Source organism: Nelumbo lutea, chromosome 4 (assembly GCF_056320005.1).
Source record: "Nelumbo lutea isolate HS-2025 chromosome 4, American lotus-T2T, whole genome shotgun sequence".
Taxonomy (NCBI): domain Eukaryota; kingdom Viridiplantae; phylum Streptophyta; class Magnoliopsida; order Proteales; family Nelumbonaceae; genus Nelumbo; species Nelumbo lutea.
This window is the reverse complement of record NC_142687.1, coordinates 24,238,174-24,246,309: the sequence shown is the minus strand read 5'-3', so window position 1 is coordinate 24,246,309 and position 8,136 is coordinate 24,238,174.

Here is an 8,136-nt window from a genome sequence, read left to right as displayed (position 1 = left end):
ATTCATATAAACATTCCGACGTCAACTTGAAATCCTGAATAGTGTTGACGGTTGAGTGGGTGAATCTGTTAAAATACTGACGTTCTTGGATGGAAATCTAATTTTATCTGAATTCAGATAAATCCTATTTATCTCTAATTTTTAAATTGTCTCTAATTCTTATTTATCTTCTAAATTATCTTTAACTCCTATTTATCTCTTAAACTATATTTAATTTAGTAGAGAGATTCTCTCCTAAACTATCCCTAATTCCTGTTTATCCTCTCCCCCATTTTTTATTTATATCTATCTAAATAAAGTTTCAATTAAAATTTTTCAAAATTATTTAAATATTATAACAAAATTATATACTAAGTTTAAAAAATTTATTCAAAACACAAAATTAACTATAATAGATTTAATAAAATTCATATTAATGATAATTCTATATTTTTACAAAATTTATCATGAAATTATGTAGCAACAATATAAATTATAATTTTATGAATTGTTCAATTTAAATGTTATTCAAATAATAAGAATTTAACATTAAAAAATAAAACATTATTTAAATATTTCAATAACTAAATATCCTAAATAAAAAAACATCCAAAATAGCTACATAATTATATAAAAATATTTAATATTATGTAATAACATTAAAATAAATAAAATTAAAATAATGAAATATTTAACAAGAATAAATATTTAAGAAGAATAAATTTTAAATAGTTAAAATAAAAAATTTATGTAATAACTAAAAAAAATCCTAAAAGTAGAAAAATAATTATAACAGATTTCATAATATTCGTATATATAATAAATAAATATTTTACAAAATTAATAACGAATTATGTAATAATAGTACTAATTATAATTTCATGGATTATTAAATTCAATAAATAATTAATATTTTAAATTTTTAAATAACTAAATAGCATTGTAAATAACTAATTTCACTTATATCAATTAATAATTATAGAAAATAGCTTTCAAAAAAATTAATAATGTATATTCATTATATATTTATGTATAATAAAATTAATATTTATTATATTTTTAGTAATTATTTAGTTTATTTTTGGATAAACATGTTTTCAATAATTATTTAAAATCTATTTTTGTTTTGTTATTTAACAGAAAAATTCAATTATTATTGGAGATTAAAAAACTATTATTTAACTTTTGAAGTTTAATTTGACATATTTATTGTATTTTTGTTATAAATTTGTTTTTAAAAATTCTATACTTTTTATAATTTATGGATTAATATTTATTGGAGATTAAAATATTATTTGAGATTACACTATTTAGTGACTAATTTAATATATTTTTAGTTTTTATTGTAGTTTTGTAATTATTGTATTTTTATTAGATATATATTATATTTTCATTATAAATTTAGGCTTTGTTTGGATAGACTTTTATAAATACTTTCATACTTTTGAATGTATAAAAGTATGAAAAACATGACATAGTGTTTGTATTGTGCACTTTATACTTTTTGTTTTTATACTTTAAAAAGTATGAAAAATCTCAAAAGCACAAAGTTAACTTTTTATACTTTGTGCTTTTGGTAAAATTGTGCTTTCGTTTTCATGCAAATGGGTCGTCATGTGTGACCATCCTTTAATAAACTATCAACCTTACCTCTACTTGTTGCGGCTAGAATCAGAGTGCCATCACTGGTCTCAAACCTCGAAACCACCAGAAACCGTCACCATAAGTACAAATAGGCATGCTTTTGTCAAACAAAAAATGGTACTTTTGTTTTGGAAAGCATACGTTTCAATTTTTTACTCAAATGGTTTTCAAAGAAAATTGCCAACTTGATTAGTGAAAACCCACCAACTTGGGTTGTATCAGTTTGGGTCTATTTTTTGTTTGGTTTGTTTTTTCACAATATTTAAACTTAAAAAATAAATTTAAATTTAATAAATTATAGTGATATTATTAAAAATAAATTTATGATATAAAAACATTTTAGACTATGAAATATGGGAACTTTCCTATTTTTTGTATTAAAAAATTAAATTTAAAATATAAAACATTAATATATTTATGGCCAGGTCAGTTCAGTTTTGATCAGTTTACGAATGGCCAAACCGAAACTGACCTAACTTGGTTGGGTTGAAAAATTGCTAAATCAAAGCTGACCAGAAAATACTAGACAACCAACCAACTTGGGTTGAGTTTGATCATATTGGTTATTAAAAAGTATAAATATAAAACAATCATATATTATTATGTATTCATATTGTTTAACTTTCGCTTAACAAAGCCTGTGCATCGCATGGGTCCCCGCTAGTACATAATATACAAGGAGAAAAGTCTTTTCAATATTTGTAGGTCTCTACGTTTTATAGTCTTCAAAATTTTATAAAATTGTTAACTGTTTGGTAGAGTCCACTTAATTGTCTCGAACCCTAATTGTGTGTGTGTGTGTGTGTATATATATATATATATATATATATATATATATATATATATATATATATATATATATATATATATATATATATTAAAACAATAAAGTCTATAATTTTTCTCCTTTTTTTGAATTTTTAAAATTTTTTAATCAATGTCATTTTTGAAACTACCAATTAGAAATTCTACTTTCCCTAAAAAATCTTCATAAAATCCCCCTCTCTCTTTCTCTCTCTCTCTCCCTAGTCTCCCACACATTCCAATAATTTAAATAACCTAAATTATTTAGTAGAGAGTTTCTCTCCTAAATCATCTCTAATTCTTATTTATCTTCCACCCCACTTTTTATCTACATCTATCTAAAGAAAGTATGAATTAAAAAATTTAAGAATTATTTAAATACTCTAAAAGAATTATATAATAACTTTAAAATATTTATTGAAAAAACAAAAAATAATTATAATCGATTTAATAATATTCATATTATTATTAATTATATAATTTTATAAAATTCATTATGAAATTATGTACAAACAATATAAATTATGGTTTTCTGGATTATTCAATCTAAATGTTATTCAAATAATAAAAATCTAACATTAAAAATTAAACATTTCAACAACTAAATATATTACATAAAAAAATATTGAAATTAATATTTTAAGTCAATTAATAATATATTTTAAATAGTTACTGAATAACTTTCAATTATAATAAATAGATTAAGGTTTTAAATACTTAGTTAAATAACAAAATATTTTAAATAACGAATTATTAACATAACTAGATTTTAAATAGTTAAAATAACAAAATTATGCATTAATAGTACTATAATTTTATGGATTATTAAATTTGACAAGTAATTAGTATTTTAATTTTAAATAATGATATTATTTCTATAAATAAATAATGTTGTAAATAATTAATTTCATTTATACCAATTAATAATCCTTGAAATAACTTTCAAAAAATATTGTTTATTAATAATAATTAAAAAAACTTAATTGATATATACTAAAAATAATAATTATTGTATTTCAGTAATTATTTATTATTTTTTGTGATAAATATATTTTCAATAATCATGTATAAATCTATTTTTGTTTTGTTATTTAACAGAAAATTTTTAATAACTATTGGAGTTTAAACTACTATTGTTTAGTTTTTTAAATTTAATTTATTATGCATTTTTGCTATAATTTTTTAATAATGATTGGAGATTAAACTATTGTTCACAAGTTGGTTCAGTCCATTTGTAGTATGTTTGCCCAACCAAATCGACTTGGTTAGGTTGGGGAGTTGGTCACTTAGGTTATATCTGTTTGGGTCAATTTTTGAATTGGTCAATCAATTTAAAAGATTAGGTTTAAAAGTTAAGTTTAAATTTTTTAAAATTATAATGGCATTATGAAAAAAAATAGATTTAAAATTTTAAATTTGTGATATAAAATATTTTAACATAAACTTATTGGAATTTTTCCACTTTCTCGTATTAGAAAATATATTTAAAATATAAAATATTAATATATATTTGGGTCATTGATTTTAGTTATTTTACAAATGGCCAAAGCAAAACTGATCCAACCCAATCGGATTGAGAAATTGTTGAACCAAAGTTGGTTGGAAATACTAGAAATTAGGTTGGTCAGTTTCATTAGTTTGATTAGGAATGACAATGAGGAAGGGCAAGGACGAGGAGCCTCTCTCCATCCCCGTCCCCGTGAAAATCCCCATCCATATCTCGGTCCCCATCCCCACTAACGGGGACAAAGCTATTCCCATCCCCATGTACACGGGGATCCCCACTCCCTGTGATTATTTATAATGTAAACCATTTATTTTTTATTTTATTATTTTATTTAAAAATAAAATAAAATAATTAAATTTTATAATCCTATTAGAAAAGATTCAAACATATTCAACCATATTTTTAAAAATATTAACATATAGGCGTATGTGTACATATATACATATATTAACATATGCATATATACATATATATTGGCGGGGATCAAGGTCCTTGCAGGACAACTAATGTTTTCCCCATCCTTGCCAATGGGGATGAAACTTTCCCCATCTCCGTCCCTACCGTGGGGAGGGGGGGGGGGATCATCCTCATCCATGCCCCATTCGGGGCAGATCCCCACGGGGATCAAGGAAATGGGGAAAATTGCAATCCCTATGTTTGATAAACAACCCTATCTAAAATTAATTATTGTTACTTTTGTATTGTAAACAAATTATTAAAAGTAGTATATAAAATATAACTGACTATTAATTATTATATGAAATAATTATATACTTTTACATATTTCTATTGTTTATCTTTAATTTCTATGCATCTCACGAATCCCCACTAATATATTATAAATCTAGTCAAAATGTCTTAATTGAGAAAGTTTGTGGATAAATGTCGTAGTTTAAACTATAGGGTTATTACCGGTAAGGAAAATTTAATTGGTGCTTGATTTTATTGTATATAAGAAACTATTGAAAAGAATAAATTGCATCTTCATTGTTTTAATTCATAGAGATATGATCATTGATTTTGTTGTTGGAGATAATAAACCCAATATTTTTTTTTACATTGTTTTTGTACTGCATTATAGCATTTTATATCCATAATTTAAAGAAGGATATGACTTTAAACAGAAACAGGATTTATGCCGCCATCCCCATATATAATTGGGGAGATCAAATCAGCCCCCCACAATATTGCCTCCCACAACGTCCCACAGCACATCCCCATCATGTATTGAGAATATTTCCCGATCATAATATCAGAAATGATGATGTCATCATCAGGAGATGTTCCCAATACATAGCAGGAATGTGCTGTGGGACGTTGTGGGGGGAAATCTTGTGGGGAGCTGATTTGAACTCATAATTGGGATAAGGCTTGGATGATGAATGGAAGGATGGATTATAACTAAGTTGTTCGTTTATTGGCCCAAGTATTTGATAAATATATATATCGTTTCTAATTTATGTTTATTTCAAAAAGCTATATGATATATAATGTTATTATTGCTTATGAGTCATTCATTATGTGAAAAAGTAACAAGGGAATGGGATTAAATAGGTCTTCTAACTTGATGGTCAAAAGTGTATGTATGCTAGGTTGAAATGAAACTATCTCTGAAACTATAAGTGCTCAAAGGCCTATTTTCAAAAAAAAAAAAAAACATTTATCCTCCTTACTTATTTTGGGCCTGTTTGGTGCATGAGAATAGGAATTTAGAATCAATGTCGGAATGGATCATTCTGATTCCATTCATTTGGCTGGGTAGAATTGGAATCCCATTCCCATTCTTGGTGGAATGACATTTCCTCATTTGAAAGAGGGAAATGAGATTTCATTCTGGCTGATTTCATTTCCTAGCGATTTAGATTTCAATTCCAATTTTAGAAGCAAACCAAATGGACCCTATCTGTTGAAAGCTTATCGAGCCCTTTTCAAGGCGGGGATTGAAAGGTAGAGTTCGTGAATAGGAATGGCAAGAGGACGGGGCAGGGACAGAGAGCCTCTCTCCATCTCCGTCCTTGTGAAAATCCCCATCCCTGCTAATAGAGACAAGGTTATCCCCATCTCCATTCCCACGAGAATCTCCACTCTCCATAATTTTTTATAATATCAACTATTCTGTTTTTGTTTTTTATTTTATTTTCAATCCTATTAAAAAAATTCAAACTTGAAGGCTAAACCACTTTTCCCTCCAAACGGATGGATTACCTGCTCAACCATCTACACCACATGGCAATAAAAAAAGTTAATAAACAGGTCAAACGGTCAATGCGCCAATCTTCCCAGTTGGGTTGTTGATAGAATCAACATTATTTGTAATTCCAAGTCTCCAGTCCACCCTCAATCTACCAAACTCAAGGAGAAGGATAATTGGTATTCGCATGAAAGCAAGCTGAAGTGCAAGGGTCACACATCCATCACCATCTTCATCATCCCCTAATTGTCTTTGGCATTATCGTTTTCATTGTTGTTGCTATTTCTTATTAAAATACAACTAGTTTCTTTTCTTGTTTTTGAGAAGAAATAATCTCTTTAATAATCAAGAACAGATAATCAAATGCAGGGTTGCAATCAAGCAATCCCACAATCGATCACTTCTAAACCTTGCCAAGAATTTCCAAGTTATCAAGCATCTTTTTTTTTCCTCCCTCTCTTCCCCCTCTTTCTCGAGCAAGGATGCTTGGAGCATTTGCATCCCTCAACGTGCAAACTTTTGGGAGTGTTTACATCAACATTGGGTGATGGCCTTTCCTAACGAGTTACATCAGCGCCCCACAATGCCCTGCATCACATCCCGACCTGTATTGGAAATATTTCCCCAAGATGAATATCAAGATGAATATTGGATGTGCTGTGGTGCATTATGGGGTGGTGCTGATGTAAAGTCGTTTGGAACGGCCATCACCCAATGTTGGTCGAGATATCTGAGCAAGAGAGGGGAGCAATGCACACGGATTCTCATTCTTGTCAGCTTGAGTTTTTTACCACTGTACCAAAAAATGCTTGAAAACACAGCATTGGATGCAGTACAAACGCAAATACATAGATTGCAAAACCTTATACTACACCACAGCATTGGGAGATGGCTCAATGCAGTGATAAAAACTCAAGCTGATAAGAATGAGAATCCGTATGCATTGCACTCCTCTCGAGCCCAGATATTTCGACCAACATTGGGTAACGTCCCTTCCAAGCGACTTCACATCAGCGCCGCCCCATACTGCACCACAGCACATCTCATCACTCGTTTTGGGCAGACCCCAGAAAGAATTCTCGCTGGTGTTTCATGCCCCTTGAACTTCGATGCTCTTCTGAATCTTGTCCAACACTTCAAGCGACCTCCGCTTCTAGATACATCCACTCAATGTTGATACATATTAATTCCGAGGAATTCATCTGGTTCAATCCGTTCCGTTTACCTTCAGACTTATAGGCTCTTCCTCGGTTCCTCTATGCGTTGAATGCTTTTGTATAGGACTGTTTACAAATAAATTCAAATCGATCAAACGATCAATCCGGCTCGACTCAATTCGAGTTGGCCGTTTTTTCTTTACTATTGGTCAGTTTTGAGTTACAACGATAAATAAATCGATAATTCGGTTTGGTTTTGGTTTTCATATGTGAAAACAGAAATCGAACCGAGTTACGTAAAAAAATATATATATTTTGAAAAATATCTGTTAAATATAGTTATTTTAGTTTTAAATAATAAATATATATCTAAAAATATATATATATTCTGAAATATATCAGATATATATTTCCATAAATTAGAAAATATATATTTTGATATATTTGTATATATGTTTTGGTTTTAAATATATATTTCTAGAAAATATATTTTGAAATATTATATATAATATTAACACTTTAACTTCATGTGCATTGTGCAAGCTTGGAGTTCGTTCAAACCCAAACTGATCAGGTCGATTTTACTTAATAGAGGGTCGGTTTTAATTTGATCTATAAGTAATCCAATTAGGGCGGATCAATTGAAAAAACATTAATAAACCAACCCAACCCAACCCGTGAACTAAACTGACCCAACCCAATCCGTGAACAGCCATACTTCTATATTTTGTTGGATGCTTACCAGTCCTTTGGTAATGATTTTATTCCTAATTTTGACATCCACACATAGTAAGCAAGCTGACTGAAGAACTTGCAGGTTGTGTGGAAACATTGAAAGAGGAGAACAGTACAAT